The 20418-nt window shown below is 43.3% G+C and overlaps 1 pseudogene; it reads left to right on the forward strand.

Moving 5' to 3' along the window:
- LOC125546908 (putative amino-acid acetyltransferase NAGS1, chloroplastic) overlaps positions 1–20418 on the forward strand; it is a 274358-nt pseudogene that overhangs the window by 12544 nt on the left and 241396 nt on the right.

Here is a 20418-nt window from a genome sequence, read left to right on the forward strand (position 1 = left end):
TGCTTTATCCATGACTTATACATGTTCCTATGACTATGAGATTATGCAACTCCCGTTTGCCGGAGGAACACTTTGGGTACTACCAAACGTCACAACGTAACTGGGTGATTATAAAGGAGTACTACAGGTGTCTCCAATGGTAGATGTTGGGTTGGCGTATTTCGAGATTAGGATTTGTCACTCCGATCGTCGGAGAGGTATCTCTGGGCCCTCTCGGTAATGCACATCACTTAAGCCTTGCAAGCATGGCAACTAATGAGTTAGTTGCGGGATGATGTATTACGGAACGAGTAAAGAGACTTGCCGGTAACGAGATTGAACTAAGTATTGGATACTGACGATCGAATCTCGGGCAAGTAACATACCGATGACAAAGGGAACAACGTATGTTGTTATGCGGTCTGACCGATAAAGATCTTCGTAGAATATGTAGGAACCAATATGGGCATCCAGGTCCCGCTATTGGTTATTGACTGGAGACGTGTCTCGGTCATGTCTACATTGTTCTCGAACCGTAGGGTCCGCACGCTTAACGTTACGATGACAGTTATTATGAGTTTATGCATTTTGATGTACCGAAGGTTGTTCGGAGTCCCGGATGTGATCACGGACATGACGAGGAGTCTCGAAATGGTCGAGACGTAAAGATTGATATATTGGAAGCCTATGTTTGGACATCGGAAGTGTTCCGGGTGAAATCGGGATTTTACCGGAATACCGGGAGGGTTACCGGAACCCCCCGGGAGCCAAATGGGCCAACATGGGCCTTGGTGGAAAGGTGAAAGGGCTGCCCCATGGGCTGCACGCCTCCCCCCTTCTCCTAGTCCTATTAGGACTAGGGAAGGTGGCCGGCCAACCCCTCTCTCTTTCCCCACTTGGGGAGTCCTATTTGGAATAGGATTGGAGGGGAGTCCTACTCCCGGCGGGAGTAGGACTCCTCCTATGGCTGCCGCACCCCTCCCCCTTTGCCCCTTTATATACGGGGGCAGGGGGCACCTCTAGACACACAATTGATCATTGAGATCGTTCCTTAGCCGTGTGCGGTGCCCCCTGCCACCAAATTCCACCTCGGTCATATCGTTGTAGTGCTTAGGCGAAGCCCTGCGTCGGTAGTACATCAAGATCGTCACCACGCCGTCGTGATGACGGAACTCTTCCTCGACGCTTTGCTGGATCGGAGCCCGAGGATCGTCATCGAGCTGAACGTGTGCTAAGAACTCGGAGGTGCCGGAGTAACGGTGCTTGGATCGGTCGGATCGGGAAGAAGACGTACGACTACTTCCTCTACGTTGTGTCAACGCTTCCGTTGCGATCTACAAGGGTACGTAGATCATACTCTCCCCTCGTTGCTATACATCACCATGATCTTGCGTGTGCGTAGGAAATTTTTGAAATTACTACGTTCCCCAACAGTGGTATCAGAGCCTAGGTTTTATGGTTTGATGTTATATGCACGAGTAGAACACAAGTGAGTTGTGGGAGATATAAGTCATACTACCTACCAGCATGTCATACTTTGGTTCGGCGGTATTGTTGGATGAAGCGGCCCGGACCGACATTACGCGTACGCTTACGCGAGACCGGTTTCCCCGACGTGCTTCGCACATAGGTGACTTGCGGGTGACTGTTTCTCCAACTTTAGTTGAACCGAGTGTGGCTACGCCCGGTCCTTGCGAAGGTTAAAACGGAGTCTATTTGACAAACTATCGTTGTGGTTTTGATGCGTAGGTGAGATTGGTTCTTGCTTAAGCCCGTAGCAGCCACGTAAAACTTGCAACAACAAAGTAGAGGACGTCTAACTTGTTTTTGCAGGGCATGTTGTGATGTGATATGGTGAAGACGTGATGAGATATAAGATGTTGTATGAGATGATCATGTTTTGTTGAAGTTATCAGCAACTGGCAAAATCCATATGGTTGTCTCTCTATTGCATAAGATGCAAGCGTCCAATAATTGCTTTACTTTATCGCTATGCGATAGCAATAGTTGCAAGAGCAATTGTTGGCGAGACGACCACGTGATGACACATTGATATAGATCAAGATGATGGAGATCATGGTGTCATGCCGGTGACGATATAGATCATGACAGTACTTTGGAGATGGAGATCAAAGAAGCAAGATGATGATGGCCATATCATGTCACATATATTGATTACATGTGATGTTTATCTTTTATGCATCTTATCTTGCTTTGATTGACGGTAGCATTATAAGATGATCTCTCACTAAATTATCAAGAAGTGTTCTCCCTGAGTATGCACCGTTGCGAAAGTTCTTCGTGCTGAGACACCACGTGATGATCGGGTGTGATAGGTTCTACGTTCAAATACAACGGGTGCAAAACAGTTGCACACGCGGAATACTCAGGTTATACTTGATGAGCCAAGCATATACAGATATGGCCTCGGAACACGGAGACCGAAAGGTCGAGCGTGAATCATATAGTAGATATGATCAACATAACGATGTTCACCATTGAAAACTACTCCATCTCACGTGATGATCGGTTATGGTTTAGTTGATTTGGATCACGTGATCACTTAGAGGATTAGAGGGATATCTATCTAAGTGGGAGTTCTTAAGTAATATGATTAATTGAACTTAAATTTATCATGAACTTAGTCCTGGTAGTATTTTGCAAATTATGTTGTAGATCAATAGCTCGCGTTGTTGCTTTCATATGTTTATTTTGATATGTTCCTAGAGAAAATTGTGTTGAAAGATGTTAGTAGCAATGATACGGATTGGATCCGTGATCTGAGGTTTATCCTCATTGTTGCACAGAAAAATTATGTCCTTGATGCACCGCTAGGTGACAGACCTATTGCAGGAGCAGATGCAGACGTTATGAACGTTTGGCTAGCTCAATATGATGACTACTTGATAGTTTAGTGCACCATGCTTAATGGCTTAGAATCGGGACTTCAAAGACGTTTCGAATGTCATGGACCATATGAGATGTTCCAGGAGTTGAAGTTAATATTTCAAGCAAATACCCGAGTTGAGACATATGAAGTCTCCAACAAGTTCTATAGCTAAAAGATGGAGGAGAATCGCTCAACTAGTGAGCATGTGCTCAGATTGTCTGGGTACTACAATCGCTTGAATCAAGTGGGAGTTAATCTTCTAGATAAGATAGTGATTGACAGAATTCTCTAGTCACCATCACCAAGTTAGTAGAACTTCGTGATGAACTATAATATGCAAGGGATAACAGAAACGACTCCCAAGCTCTTCGTGATGCTGAAATCAACGAAGGTAGAAATCAAGAAAAACATCAAGTGTTGATGGTTGACAAGACCACTAGTTTCAAGAAAAGGGCAGAGGGAAGAAGGGGAACTTCAAGAAGAACAGCAAGCAAGTTGCTGCTCAAGTGAAGAATCCCAAGTCTGGTCCTAAGCCTGAGACTAAGTGCTTCTACTGCAAAGGGACTGGTCACTGGAAGCGGAACTACCCCAAGTGATTGGCGGATAAGAAGGATGGCAAAGTGAACATAAGTATATTTGATATACATGTTATTGATGTGTACTTTACTAGTGTTTATAGCAACCCCTCAGTATTTGATGCTAGTTCAGTTGCTAAGAGTAGTAACTCGAAACGGGGGTTGCAGAATGAACAGAGACTAGTTAAGGGCGAAGTGACGATGTGTGTTGGAAGCGGTTCCAAGATTGATATGATCATCATCGCACACTCCCTATACTTTCGGGATTAGTGTTGAACCTAAATAAGTGTTATTTGGTGTTTGCGTTGAGCATGAATATGATTTGATCATGTTTATTGTAATACGGTTATTCATTTGAGTAAAAGAATAAATTGTTGTTCTGTTTACATGAATAAAACCTTATATGGTTACACACCCAATGAAAATAGTTCATTGGATCTCGATCTTAATAATACACATATTCATCATATTGAAACCAAAAGATGCGAAGTTAATAATGATAGTGCAACTTATTTGTGGCACTGCCGTTTAGGTCATATTGGTGTAAAGCGCATGAAGAAACTCCATGCTGATGGGATTTTGGAATCACTTGATTATGAATCACTTGATGCTTGCGAACCATGCCTTATGGGCAAGATGACTAAAACGCCGTTCTCCGGAACAATGAAGCAAGCAACAGATTTGTTGGAAATCATACATACTGATGTATGTGGTCCGATGAATATTAAGGCTTACAGCAGGTATCATTATTTTCTGACCTTCACAAGATGATTTGAGCAGATATGGGGATATCTACTTGATGAAACGTAAGTCTGAAACACTTGAACAGTTCAAAGAATTTCAGAGTGAAGTGGAAAATCATCGTAACAAGAAAATAAAGTTTCTACGATCTGATCGTGGAAAAGAGTATTTGAGTTATGAGTTTAGTCTTCAGTTAAAACAATGTGAAATAGTTTCACTACTCACGCCACCTGGAACACCACAGCATAATGGTGTGTCCGAACGTCATAACCGTACTTTATTGGATATAGTGCAATCTATGATGTTTCTTACCGATTTACCAATATCATTTTTGGGATCATGCATTAGAGACAGCTGCATTCACGTTAAAAAGGGGCACCATCTATATCCGTCGAGACGACGCCTTATGAACTATGGTTTGGCAAGAAACCAAAGTTGTCGTTTCTTGAAGTTTGGGGTTGCGATGCTTATGAGAAAAAGTTTCATCCTGATAAGCTCAAACCCAAATCGGAGAAATATGTCTTCATAGGATACCCAAAGGAGACTGTTGGGTACACCTTCTATCACAGATCCTAAGGCAAGACATTCGTTGCTTATAATGGATCCTTTCTAGAGAAGGAGTTTCTCTCGAAAGAAGTGAGTGGGAGGAAAGTAGAAAACTTGATAAGGTAATTGTACCTTCTACCATATTGGAAAGTAGTTCATCACAAAAATCTATTCTTGTGACTACTACACCAATTAGTGAGGAAGCTAATGATGATGATCATATAACTTCAGATCAAGTTACTACCGAATCTCGTAGGTAAACCAGAGTGAGATCCGCACCAGAGTGGTACGGTAATCCTGTTCTGGAGGTCATGTTACTTGACCATGACGAACCTACGAACTATGAGGAAGCGATGATGAGCCCAGATTCCGCGAAATGGTTTGAGGCCATGAAGAGATATGATCCATGTATGAGAACAAAGTTTGGACTTTGGTTGACTTGCCCGATGATCGGCAAGCAATTGAGAATAAATGGATCTTCAAGAGGAAGACGGACGTTGATAGTAGTGTTACTATCTACAAAGCTAGAATTGTCGCAAAAGGTTTTCGACAAGTTCAAGGTGTTGACTACGATGAGAGCTTCTCACTCGTATCTATGCTTGAGTCTGTCCGAATCATGTTAGTAATTGCCGCATTTTATGAAATCTGGCAAATGGATAAACAAAACTGCATTCCTTAATGGATTTATTAAAGAAGAAGTTGTATATGATGCAATAGAAGGTTTTGTCAATCCGAAAGGTGCTAACAAAATGTGCAAGCTCCAGCGATCCATCTGTGGACTAGTGCAAGCATCTCGGAGTTGGAATATATGCTTTGATGAGTTGATCAAAGCATATAGTTTTATACAGACTTGCAGTGAAGCCTGTATTTACGAGAAAGTGAGTGGGAGCACTACAGCATTTCTGATAAGTATATGTGAATGACATATTGTTGATCGGAAATAATGTAGAATTGTTCTGTAAAGCATAAAGGAGTGTTTGAAAGGAGTTTTTCAAAGAAAGACTTCGGTGAAGCTGCTTACATATTGAGCTTCAAGATCTATAGAGATAGATCAAGACGCTTGATAAGTTTTTTCAATGAGTACATACCTTGACAAGATTTTGAAGTAGTTCAAAATGGAGCAGTCAAAGAAAGAGTTCTTGCCTGTGTTACAAGGTGTGAAGTTGAGTAAGACTCAAAGCCCGACCACGGCAGAAGATAGAAAGAGAATGAAAGTCATTCCCTATGCCTTGGCCATAGGTTCTATAAAGTATGCCATGCTGTATACCAGATCTATTGTATACCCTGCATTGATTTGGCAAGGGAGTACAATAGTGATCTAGGAGTAGATCACTGGACAGCGGTCAGAATTATCCTTAGTGAAATAAGGATATGTTTCTCGATTATGGATGTGACAAAAAGGTTCGTCGTAAAGGATTACGTCGATGCAAGTTTTTGACACTGATCCAGATGATTCTAAGTCTCAATCTGGATACATATTGAAAGTGGGAGCAATTAGCTAGAGTAGCTCCGTGTAGAGCATTGTAGACATAGAACTTGCAAAATACTTACGGATCTGAATGTGACAGACCCGTTGACTAAAATTATCTCACAAGCAAAACATGATCACACCTTAGTACTCTTTGGGTGTTAATCACATAGATATGTGAACTAGATTACTGACTCTAGTAAACCCTTTGAGTGTTGGTCACATGACGATGTGAACTATGGGTGTTAATCACATGGTGATGTGAACTATTGCTGTTAAATCACATGGCGATGTGAACTAGATTATTGACTCTAGTGCAAGTGGGAGACTGAAGGAAATATGCCCTAGAGGCAATAATAAAGTTATTATTTATTTCCTTATATCATGATAAATGTTTATTATTCATGCTAGAATTGTATTAACCAGAAACATAATACATGTGTGAATACATAGACAAACAGAGTGTCACTAGTATGCCTCTACTTGACTAGCTCGTTAATCAAAGATGGTTATGTTTCCTAACCATGGACAAAAGAGTTGTTATTTGATTAACGAGGTCACATCATTAGTTGAATGATCTGATTGACATGACCCATTCTATTAGCTTAGCACCCGATCGTTTAGTATGTTGCTATTGCTTTATCCATGACTTATACATGTTCCTATGACTATGAGATTATGCAACTCCCGTTTGCCGGAGGAACACTTTGGGTACTACCAAACGTCACAACGTAACTGGGTGATTATAAAGGAGTACTACAGGTGTCTCCAATGGTAGATGTTGGGTTGGCGTATTTCGAGATTAGGATTTGTCACTCCGATCGTCGGAGAGGTATCTCTGGGCCCTCTCGGTAATGCACATCACTTAAGCCTTGCAAGCATGGCAACTAATGAGTTAGTTGCGGGATGATGTATTACGGAACGAGTAAAGAGACTTGCTGGTAACGAGATTGAACTAAGTATTGGATACTGACGATCGAATCTCGGGCAAGTAACATACCGATGACAAAGGGAACAACGTATGTTGTTATGCGGTCTGACCGATAAAGATCTTCGTAGAATATGTAGGAACCAATATGGGCATCCAGGTCCCGCTATTGGTTATTGACTGGAGACGTGTCTCGGTCATGTCTACATTGTTCTCGAACCGTAGGGTCCGCACGCTTAACGTTACGATGACAGTTATTATGAGTTTATGCATTTTGATGTACCGAAGGTTGTTCGGAGTCCCGGATGTGATCACGGACATGACGAGGAGTCTCGAAATGGTCGAGACGTAAAGATTGATATATTGGAAGCCTATGTTTGGACATCGGAAGTGTTCCGGGTGAAATCGGGATTTTACCGGAATACCGGGAGGGTTACCGGAACCCCCCGGGAGCCAAATGGGCCAACATGGGCCTTGGTGGAAAGGTGAAAGGGATGCCCCATGGGCTGCACGCCTCCCCCCTTCTCCTAGTCCTATTAGGACTAGGGAAGGTGGCCGGCCAACCCCTCTCTCTTTCCCCACTTGGGGAGTCCTATTTGGAATAGGATTGGAGGGGAGTCCTACTCCCGGCGGGAGTAGGACTCCTCCTATGGCTGCCGCACCCCTCCCCCTTTGCCCCTTTATATACGGGGGCAGGGGGCACCTCTAGACACACAATTGATCATTGAGATCGTTCCTTAGCCGTGTGCGGTGCCCCCTGCCACCAAATTCCACCTCGGTCATATCGTTGTAGTGCTTAGGCGAAGCCCTGCGTCGGTAGTACATCAAGATCGTCACCACGCCGTCGTGATGACGGAACTCTTCCTCGACGCTTTGCTGGATCGGAGCCCGAGGATCGTCATCGAGCTGAACGTGTGCTAAGAACTCGGAGGTGCCGGAGTAACGGTGCTTGGATCGGTCGGATCGGGAAGAAGACGTACGACTACTTCCTCTACGTTGTGTCAACGCTTCCGTTGCGATCTACAATGGTACGTAGATCATACTCTCCCCTCGTTGCTATACATCACCATGATCTTGCGTGTGCGTAGGAAATTTTTGAAATTACTACGTTCCCCAACACCCACATCTTCAAGGGTGGCTTAGAAGCAATAAGTCTAAGTGCAGCATCTGAGAACTTTGGCTTTGGAGCCCTAGCAAACAGTCTTGCAGGCGGACAATAGTACTCATAAGATAAGCATAATAGTTCTTGGTCTTATGAACATGGCGGTTTGATGAACCGCTCTCATATTCATATGCCTGAGTATGGTTTCCCTGCAAAAAATTTGCGTTAGTGCGACTCAGGTGAGTCCTCTGTCTGTATGAAGCCTTTGGACCGTATGAAGCCTTTGGTCTGAGGTTTGTCTTCTTCATGTGAGGTGTCATGATGACATTCACAGGAAGATTCTCCAGACACCTTTTCGGAACCCAGATCTTCTTCATAGGCGGTCCATTCCTGCAGTTAGTACCAATGTACCTGGCAAACACTTCACCATTCTGATTCTTAAACAGTTTATAGTTTGCATCAAGGGATTCATCAATGATAATGGGGTTAGCACAAGTGAAGTCAGATAGATTGGATGGATCTGCTGAAGGTTCCTTTGCAGCAACCCACGTGGTTTTGGGGTACTGCTCAGGTTTCCAGTAAGAGCCATCAGCATTCATTTTCCTTACAAACCCAACACCCTCTTTCCTCGGGTTTCGGTTCAGAGTCTGCTTTTTGAGGACATCACATAGTGTCTGATGCCCTTTAAGACTTTTGTACATCCCTGTTTCAAGCAATGTCTTCAACCTAGCATTCTCATCAGCAATAGCAGTGGTATCCTCAGCAGAGGGATTAGTTACCACATCAACAGTTGAAGATATTGCAACAGTAGTAGCAGTAGAACATTCAGCAATAGAAGTAGCATTATCACGCTCAATGCATTTAAGACATGGTGGTTCAAATCCTTCCTGAGCGGAACTGATCTGTGTGGCGCGAAGTGACTCGTTTTCCTTTTGAAGATCTTCATGAGCCGCTCTCAATTTCTCAAGATCTTGCTTCCTTTAAAGATAATCATAGGAAAGCTTTTCATGAGTTGTTGAGAGAGTTTCATGACGACTTTCAAGTTCCTCATACTTAACGTGAAGATTTTTTATGTCTTCAATTAAGAATTCAGATCGAGTCATTTCAGCACCTAACAGATCATCGCTTCTGTCTAACAGTTTTTGAATATGTTCCATAGCTTTCTGTTGTTCAGTTGCAATTTTAGCAAGTGTTTTGTAGCTGGGTTTTGAACCACAATCAGAGTCATCGTCACTAGATGTTTGATAGTGAGTAGTGCGTGTGTTTACCTTGGCACCGCGTGCCATGAAGCAGTAGGTAGAAGCGGAGTAGTCCTTGTCATTTGCATCGGTGTCGGTGATGAAGTCATTGTCTTCAGTGTTGAAGATGGACTTGGCAACGTATGCTGTAGCCAGACTTGCGACGCCTGAATCGAACTCCTCCTCAGACTCCACTCCGCCTCCTTAGAAGCGGACTCCTCCTCTGAATCCATTTCCTTGCCAACAAACGCACGTGCCTTGCCAGATGAGCTCTTCTTGTGTGATGAAGACTTTGAGGAAGACTTGGAAGAAGACTTTGAGTATTTCTTCTTCTTCTTGTCGTCAGAGTCATATTCCTTGCTCTTCTTCTTCTTTTTGTTCTCATTGTCTCACTGTGGACACTCAGAGATGAAGTGGCCAGGTTTCTTGCACTTGTGACATGTTTTCTTCTTGTAGTCGTGAGCAGAAACTTCATCATTCCTTGAGCTTGATCTGGAAGACTTTATGAAACCTTTCTTCTTGGTGAATTTTTGGAACTTCTTCACAAGCATAGCAAGTTCCCTTCCAATGTCTTCAGGATCATCCGAACTGCTGTCAGATTCTTCTTCAGATGAGGAGACAGCTTTTGCCTTCAAGGCACGAGTTCGCCCATAGTTTGGACCGTAGATATCTCTTTTCTCAAAAAGCTGAAACTCATGTGTGTTAAGCCTCTCAAGTATGTCAGACGGATCGAGTGTCTTGAAATCAAGACGTTCTTGAATCATCAGGGCTAGGGTGTCAAACGAACTATCAAGTGATCTCAGTAGTGTCTTGACGACTTCATGTTTGGTGATCTCAGTAGCGCCGAGGGCTTGAAGCTCATTTGTGATGTCAGTGAGTCGGTCAAATGTGAGCTGGACATTCTCATTGTCATTTCGCTTGAAGCGGTTGAAGAGGTTGCGAAGGACACTGATTCTCTGATCTCTCTGGGTTGAGATGCCTTCATTGACCTTGGAGAGCCAGTCCCAGACCAGCTTAGATGTTTCCAAAGCACTCACACGGCCATACTGTCCTTTGGTCAGATGACCACAAATGATATTCTTGGCAGTAGAGTCCAGTTGAACGAACTTATTGACATCAGCAGCAGTGACACCTTCTCCAGCCTTGGGAACGCCGTTCTTGACGACATACCATAGGTCGACGTCAATGGCTTCAAGATGCATGCGCATCTTATTCTTCCAGTAGGGATATTCAGTTCCATCGAAGACGGGGCACGCAGCGGAGACTTTAATTATCCCTGCAGTCGACATAGCTAAAACTCCAGGTGGTTAAACCGAATCACACAGAACAAGGGAGCACCTTGTTCTGATACCAATTGATAGTGCGTTATATCGACTAGAGGGGGGTGAATAGGCAATTTTTATGAAAGTCTTCAAAACGTGGAAGTTATGAAGACAAACGATAGAAATAAACCTATTACCCTGCAGCGGAAGGTAGACTACACTAGGCATGCCATAGTCAAGTATTCAATAGAGTGAAAGCACAATGACTAATAGCAGCAATGTAGTAAGGATCAGGTAGGAAGATATTGTGAAGCCACACAGAACACACAGTCACTCAGTGAAGACAAAAGATAGTGCGAACATACAATGACTTCACAAGGAGTAACAGTAAGTAAAGGGAAGGGAAGATGAAACCAGTGACTCGCTGAAGACAATGATTTGTTGGACCAGTTCCAGTTGCTGTGACAACTGTACGTCTGGTTAGGGTGGCTAGGTATTTAAATCTTAGGACACACAGTCCCGGACACCCAGTCCTGAACACGCAGCTCAGGACACCCAGTCCTCACCGTATTCCCCTTGAGCTAAGGTCACACAGACCTCGCCCAATCACTCTGGTAAGTCTTCAAGGTAGACTCCCAAACCTTCACAGACTTCGTTCACCGGCAATCCACAATGTCTCTTGGATGCTCAGAACGCGACGCCTAACCGGCTGGAGGATGCACAGTCCTCAATTGTAATAAGTCTTCAGATCACACAGACAAGAAGACTTAAGTGATGCCTAATTCTCTTTGGCTCTGGGTGGTTAGGGCTTTATCCTCGCAAGGAATTCTCTCTCAAAGGCTTCGAGGTGGGTTGCTCTCAAACGACAAAAGCCGTACTCTGAATCTGAGCAGCCAACCGTTTATGGTTGTAGGGGGTGGGCTATTTATAGCCACTTGGCAACCCGACCTGATTTGTCCGAAATGACCCTGGGTCACTAAGGAACTGACACGTGTTCCAACGGTCAGATTTCAAACTCACACAGCAACTTTACTTGGGCTTCAAGCAAAGCTGACTTGCCCGACTCTGGACAAGATTCGCTCTCAAAGTCTTCACTCGAAGACATAGGTTTTGTTTAAGCATCACTTCAGTCATTCTGACTGGTTCTCTTGGAACCCACTTAACAGTACGATGGTTCCTATGACTCAACACAGAAGAAAGAGAGCTACGAAAGATCTAAGTCTTCGAGCTCCATAGGCTTCATGTGGTGTCTTCTCTTGTCATAGTCTTCAATGTGAATATCTTCATATACCACCTTTGACTTCAATGTCTTCATACATTTTTTAGGGGTCATCTCTGGTAGGAAAACCGAATCAATGAGGGACTTCTACCTGTGTTATCCTGCAATTCTCACAAACACATTAGTCCCTCAACTAGGTTTGTCGTCAATACTCCAAAACCAACTAGGGGTGGCACTAGATGCACTTACAGAGATTAGGATATGTCACTCCGATTGTCGGAGAGGTTTCTCTGGGCCCTCTCGGTAATGCACATCACTATAAGCCTTGCAAGCAATGTGACTAATGAGTTAGTTACGGGATGTTGCATTACAGAACGAGTAAAGAGACTTGCCGGTGACGAGATTGAACTAGGTATGATGATACTGACAATCGAATCTCGGGCAAGTAACATACCGATGACAAAGGGAACAACATATGTTGTTATGCGGTTTGACCGATAAAGATCTTTGTAGAATATGTAGGAACCAATATGAGCATTCAGGTTCCGCTATTGGTTATTGACCAGAGATGAGGCTCGGTCATGTCTACATAGTTCTCGAACCCGTAGGGTCCGCACACTTAACATTCAGTGACGATCGGTATTATGAGTTATGTGTTTTGATGTACCGAAGGTAGTTCAGAGTCCCGGATGTGATCACGGACATGACGAGGAGTCTCGAAATGGTATAGACATAAAGATTGATATACTAGAAGGTTATATTCGGACACCGGAAGGGTTCCAAAGTGTATCGGGTATTTTTCGGAGTACCGGGAGGTTACCGGAACCCCCCGGGGAATATATGGGCCTTATTGGGCCCTAGTGGAGAAAGAGGGCAGCAAGCAAAGTGTGGGGTGCGCCCCCTAGGCCCAAACCGAATTGGTTTAGGGTTTGGGGGGCCGCCCCCCTCTTTCATTCTCCCCTCCTCCTCTTTCCTCCTTCTCCTAGTAGGAATAGGAAAGGGGGGGGGGGCAAACCTACTTGGAGTAGGATTGCCCCCCTCCCCCTAGCACGCACCTCCTCCTAGGCCGGCCTCTTCCTCCCTCCCTCCTTTATATACGTGGGGAGGGGGCACCCCATAGACACACAAGTTGATCATTGATCCCTTAGCCGTGTGCGGTGCCCCCTTCCACCATAATCCACCTCGGTCATATCGTCGTAGTGCTTAGGCGAAGCCCTGCGCCGGTAGCTTCATCATCACCGTCATCACACCATCATGCTGACGAAGCTCTCCCTCGACACTCAGCTGGATTGCGAGTTCGTAGGACGTCACCGAGCCTAACATGTGCAGATCGCGAAGGTGCCGTACTTTCGGTACTAGGATCGGGCGGATCGCGGAGGTCTCCGAGGGTACGTGGACAACACTCTCCCCTCCCCCCCGTTGCTATGCATCACCATGATAGATCTTGTGTGCGTAGGATTTGTTTTTTAAAATTACTGCGTTCCCCAATAGTGGCATCCGAGCCAGGTCTATGCGTAGATGTTATATGCATGACTAGAACACAAAGGAGTTGTGAGCATGGGTATATACATATTGCTTGCCGTCACGTTGATTCTTGATTCAGCGGTATTGTTGGATGAAGTGGCTGAGACCGACATTACGCGTACGCGAGACTGGTTCTACCGACGTGCTTCACACACAGGTGGCTAGTGGGTGTCTATTTGAATCGGATTCAATGAACAGGGTTCTTTCTGAAGATCAAAAAGCAATCACTATACCGCGTTGTGGTTTTTGATGCATAGGTAAGAACGGTTCTTGCTCAGCCCGTAGCAGCCATGTAAAACTTGCAACAACAAAGTAGAGGACGTCTAACTTGTTTTTGTAGGGCATGTTGTGATGTGATATGGTCAAGACATGATGAGATATAAATTGTTGTATGAGATGATCATGTTTTGTTAAAGTTATCGGCAACTGGCAGAAGCCCTATGGTTGTCTCTTTATTGCATAAGATGCAAGCGCCATACAATTGCTTTACTTTATCGCTATGCGATATTAATAGTTGGCGAGACGACCATGTGACGACACGTTGATAAAGATCAAGATGATGGAGATCATGGTGTCAAGCCGGTGACGATGGTGATCATGATGGTGCTTTGGAGATGGAGATCAAAGGCACAAGATGATGATGGCCATATCATATCACTTATATTTGATTGCATGTGATGTTTATCCTTTATTCATCTTATTTTGCTTAGTTCGACGGTAGCACTATAAGATGATCTCTCACTAAATTTCAAGGTACAAGTGTTCTCCCTAAGTATGCACCATTGCGACAGTTCTTCGTGCTGAGACACCATGTGATGATCGGGTGTGATAAGCTCTACGTTCACATATAACGGGTGCAAGCCAGTTTTGCACACGCGGAATACTCGGGTTAAACTTGACAAGCCTAGCATATGCAGATATGGCCTTGGAACACTAAGACCAAAAGGTCGAGCATGAATCATATAGTAGATATGATCAACATAGTGATGTTCATTGAAAACTACTCCATCTCACGTGATGATCGGACATGGTTTAGTTGATATGGCTCACGTGATCACTCAGATGATTAGAGGGATGTCTATCTAAGTGGGAGTTCTTAAGTAATATGATTAATTGAACTTAAATTTATCATGAACTTAGTCTTGATAGTATTTGCATATCTATGTTATAGATCAATTGCTCGCATATAGCTTCCCCGTTTTATTTATGATATGTACCTAGAGAAAACTATGTTGAAAGATGTTAGTAGCAATTATGTGGACTAGCTCCGTGATCTGAGGATTATCCTCATTGCTGTACAGAAGAATTACGTCATTAATGCACCGCTAGGTGACGGACCTATTGCAGGAGCAGATGCAGATGTTATGAACGTTTTTGCAAGCTCGGTATGATGACTACTTAATAGTTTAGTGCACCATGCTTTATGGCTTAGAACCGGGACTTCAAAAACATTTTGAACGCCACAGAACATATAAGATTTCCAAGAGTTGAAATTGGTATTGCAGACTCATGCCCGAGTCAAGATGTATGAGACCTCTGACAATTACTTTGCGTACAAGATGGAGGAGAATAGCTCAACCAGTGAGCATGTGCTCAGAATGTCTGAGTACTACTATCGCTTGAATCAAGTGGGAGTTAATCTTCCAGATAAGATAGTGATTGACAGAGTTCTCTAAAGTCACTATCGCCAAGTTACTGGAACTTCGTGATGAACTATAATATGTAAGGGATGACGAAAACGATTCCCGAGCTCTTCACGCTGTTGAAATCAGCGAAGGTAGAAATCAAGAAAAGCATCAAGTGTTGATGGTTGACAAGACCACTAGTTTTAAGTAAAAGGGTAAGGGAAAGAAAGGGAACTTCAAGAAGAATAGCAAGCAAGTTGCCACTCCCATGAAGAAGCCCAAAGCTAGATCCAATTAGCCTGGAACTGACTGCTTCTACTGCAAAGGAAATGGTCACTGGAAGTGGAACTACTCTAGATACTTGGCGGATAAGAAGGATGGCAAAGTGAACAAAGGTATATTTGATATACATGTTATTGATGTGTACTTTACTAGTGTTCATAGTATCCCCTGGGTATTTGATACTGGTTCAGTTGCTATGATTAGTAACTTGAAAAAGGAGTTACAAAATGAACAGAGACTAGTTGAGGGCGAGGTGACGATGTGTGTTGTAAGTGAATCCAAGGTTGATAAGATCACCATCGCATACTCCCTCTACCTTCGGGATTAATATTGGAACTAAATAAATGTTATTTGGTGTTTGCGTTGAGCATAAATATGATTGGATCATGTTTATTGCGACGCGGTTATTCATTTAAGTCAGAGAATAATTGTTGTTCTGTTTACATGAATAAAACCTTATATGGTCTTACATCCAATGTAAACGGTTTACTGAATCTTGATCACAATGATACACATAATATTGATGACAAAAGATGCAAAGTTAATAATGATAGTGCAACTTATTTGTGGCACTACCGTTTAGGTCATATTGGTGTAAAGCGCATGAAGAAACTCCATGCTGATGGGCTTTTGGAATCACTTGATGCTTGCGAACCATTTCTCATGGGCAAGATGACTAAGACTCCATTCTTGGAACAATGGAGAGAGCAACTGACTTATTGGAAATAATACATAATGTTGTATGCAATCCGATGAGTGTTGAGGCTCGCGACGGGTATCGTTATTTTCTGACCTTCACAGATGATTTGAGCAGACATGGGTATATCTACTTGATGAAACATAAGTCTGAAACATTTGAAAAGTTCAACGAATTTCAGAGTGAAGTGGAAAATCATCGTAACAAGAAAATAAAGTTTCTGCGATCTGATCGTGGAGGAGAATATTTGAGTTACGAGTTTGGTCTTCATTTGAAACAATGCGGAATAGTTTCGCAACTCACGCCACCTGGAACACCACAGCATAATGGTGTGTCCGAATGTCATAACCGTACTTTATTAGATATGGTGCGATCTATGATGTCTCTTACCAATTTAATCACTATTGTTTTGGGGTTATGCATTAGAGACAACTGCATTCACATTAAATAGGGCACCATCTAAATCCGTTGAGACGACACCATATGAACTGTGGTTTAGCAAGAAACCTAAGTTGTTGTTTCTTAAAGTTTGGGGCTATGATGCTTATGTGAAAAAGTTTCAACCTGAAAAGCTTGAACCCAAATCGGAGAAATGCGCCTTCATAGGATACCCAAAGGAAACTATTGGGTACACCTTCTATCACAGATCCGAAGGCAAGATATTCGTTGCTAAGAATGGATCCTTTCTAGAGAAGAAGTTTCTCTCGAAAGAAGTGAGTGGGAGGAATTTAGAACTTGATGAGGTAATTGTACCTTGTTCCGAATTGGGAAGTAGTTCATCACAGAAATCAGTTCTAGTGATTCCTACACCAATTAGTGAGAAAGTTAATGATGATGATCATGAAACTTCAGATCAAGTTACTACCGAACCTCGTAGGTCATGCAGAATACATTCCGCACAAGAGTGGTATGGTAATCTTGTTCTGGAGGTCATGTTACTTGACCATGATGAACCTACGAACTATGAGGAAGCGATGATGAGCCCAGATTCCACGAAATGGCTTGAAGCCATGAAACCTGAGATAGGATCCATGTATTAGAACAAAGTATGGACTTTGATTGACTTGCCCAATGATCGGTGAGCCATTAAGAATAAATGGATTTTCAAGAGGAAGATGAACGCTGATAGTAGTGTTACTATCTACAGAGCTCGAATTGTCGTAAAAGGTTTTCGACAAGTTCAAGATGTTGACTACGATGAGATTTTCTCACTCATAACGATGCTTAAGTCTGTCCGAATCACGTTAGCAATTTCCACATTTTATGAAATCTGGCAAATGGATGTCAAAACTACATTCCTTAATGGATTTCTTAAAAGAAGAGTTGTATATGATGCAACAAGAAGGTTTTGTCAATCCTAAAGGTGCTAACAAAGTGTGCAAGCTCCAGTGATCCATCTATGGACTGGTGCAAACATCTCGGAGTTGGAATATACGCTTTGATGAGTTGATCAAAGCATATAGTTTTATACAGACTTGCGGTGAAGCCTGTATTTACAAGAAAGTGAGTGGGAGCACCACAACATTTCTGATAAGTATACGTGAATGACATATTGTTGACCGGAAATAATGTAGAATTTTCTGGAAAGCATAAAGGAGTGTTTGAAAGGAGTTTTTCAAAGAAAGACCTTGGTGAAGCTGCTTACATATTGGGCATCAAGATCTATAGAGATAGATCAAGACGGTTGACAAATTCTTCAATGAGTACATACCTTGACAAGTTTTTGAAGTAGTTCAAAATGGAATAGTCAAAGAAGGAGTTCTTGCCTGTGTTGCAAGGTGTGAAGTTGAGTAAAGAATCAAAACCTGACCATGGCAGAAAATAGAAAGAGAATGAAAAGTCATTCCCTATGCCTCAACCATAGGTTCTATAAAGTATGCTATGATGTGTATAGACCTATTGTGTACCTCACCAAGAGTTTGGCAAGAGGGTATAATAGTGATCCAGGAGTCGATCACTAAACAACGGTCAAAATTATCCTTAGTGGAATAAAGAAAATGTTTCTCAGTTATGGAGGTGACAAAGAGATTGTCGTAAAGAGTTACATCAATGCAAGGTTTGACACCGATCTGGATGACTCTAAGTCTTGATCTAGATACATATTGAACGTGGGAGCGATTAGCTCCGTGCAGAGCATTGTAGACATAGAAAATTTGCAAAATACATATGGCTCTGAATGTGGCAGACCCCTTGACTAAAATTCTCTTACAAGAAAAACATGATCACTCTTTGGGTGTTAATTACATAGCGATGTGAACTAGATTATTGACTCTAGTAAACCCTTTGGGTATTAGTCACATGGGGATGTGAACTAATCACATAAAGATGTGAAGTATTGGTGTTAAATCACATGGCGATGTGAACTAGATTACTGACTCTAGTGCAAGTAGGAGACTGAAGGAAATATGCCCTAGAGGCAATAATAAAGTTGTTATTTATATTTCCTTATATCGTGATAAATGTCTATTATTCATGCTAGAATTGTATTAACCGGAAACTTAGTACATGTGTGAATACATAGACAAAATAGAGTGTCCATAGTATGCCTCTACTTGACTAGCTCGTTAATCAAAGATGGTTAAGTTTCCTGACCATAGACATGTGTTGTCATTTGATGAACGGGATCACATCATTAGAGAATGATATGATGGACAAGACCCATACGTTAGCTTAGAATAAATGATCATTTAGTTTTATTGCTATTGCTTTCATCATGACTTATACATGTTCCTATGACTATGAGATTATGCAACTCCCGAATACCGGAGGAACATCTTGTGTGCCATCAAACGTCACAACGTAACTGAGTTATTATAAAGATGCTCTACAGGTGTCACCAATGGTGTTTGTTGAGTTGGCATAGATCGAGATTAGGATTTGTCACTCCGATTGTCGGAGAGGTATCTCTGGGCCCTCTCGGTAATGCATATCACTGTAAGCCTTGCAAGCAATGTGACTAATGAGTTAGTTGCGGGATTTTGCATTGCGGAACGAGTAAAGAGACTTGCTGGTGATGGGATTGAACTAGGTATGATGATACCGATGATCGAACCTCGGGCAAGTAACATACCGATGACAAAGGGAGCAACGTATGTTGTTATGTAGTTTGACCGATAAAGATCTTCGTAGAATATGTAGGAACCAATATGAGCATCTAGGTTCCGCTATTGGTTATTGACCGAAGATGAGTCTCGGTCATGTCTACATAGTTCTCGAACCCGAAGGGTCCGCACGCTTAACGTTCAGTGACGATCGGTATTATGAGTTTATGTGTTTTGATGTACCGAAGGTAGTTCGGAGTCCCGGATGTGATCACGGACATGACGAGGAGTCACGAAGTGGTTGAGATATAAAGATTGATATATTGGAAGGTTATATTCGGACACCGGAAGGGTTCTGATGTGTATCAGGTATTCTTCGGAGTACCGGGAGGTTACCGGAACCCCCCGAGGAGTCTATGGGCCTTATTGGGCCCTAGTGGAGAAAGAGGGCAACAAGCAAGGTGTGGGGCGCGCCCCCTAGGCCCAAACCGAATTGGTTTAGGGTTTGGGGGGCGGCCCCCTCTTTCCTTCTCCCCTCCTCCTCTTTCCTCCTTATCCTAGTAGGAATAGGAAAAGGGGGAAAAACCTACTTGGAGTAGGATTGCCCCCCCTTGGCACGCGCCTCCTCCTAGGGAGGCATCTTCCTCCCTCCCTCCTTTATATACGTGGGGAGGGGGCACCCCATAGACACACAAGTTGATCATTGATCCCTTGGCCGTGTGTGGTGCCCCCTTCCACCATAATCCACCTCGGTCATATCGTCGTAGTGCTTAGGCGAAGCCTTGCACCGGTAGCTTCATCATTACTGTCATCATGCCATCGTGCTGACGAAGCTCTCCCTCGACACTCAGCTAGATCGAGAGTTCATGGGATGTCACCGAGCCGAACGTGTGCAGATCGCGGAGGTGCCGTACTTTCGGTACTAGGATCGGTCGGATCGTGAAGACGTACGACTACATCAACCACATTGTCATAACGCTTCCGCTTACGGTCTACGAGGGTACATGGACAACACTCCCCCCCGTTGCTATGCATCACCATGATAGATCTTGCGTGTGCGTAGGATTTTTTGTTTGAAATTACTGGAGTAAAGGAATCTCCTGCCCGGTCACACACATCATCTCGAGCGCGGAATCTACTGCTCTAACAAGATACTCGGCTCGGGTTCCCCAGCAGTTACACACCAGTCCTACGCACTTTCAGCGGGCACATGCCCGTCTAGCCGATGAATGTCTCCAAAGATGATGCCCCCATGGAGGTGACGATGAAGACGTCGTCATCATCCGATCCAGGAGGCCCCT

This window comes from Triticum urartu, chromosome 3A, assembly GCF_056163025.1.
Source record: "Triticum urartu cultivar PI428250 chromosome 3A, HENAU_Tu73, whole genome shotgun sequence".
Classification (NCBI taxonomy): Eukaryota; Viridiplantae; Streptophyta; class Magnoliopsida; order Poales; family Poaceae; genus Triticum; species Triticum urartu.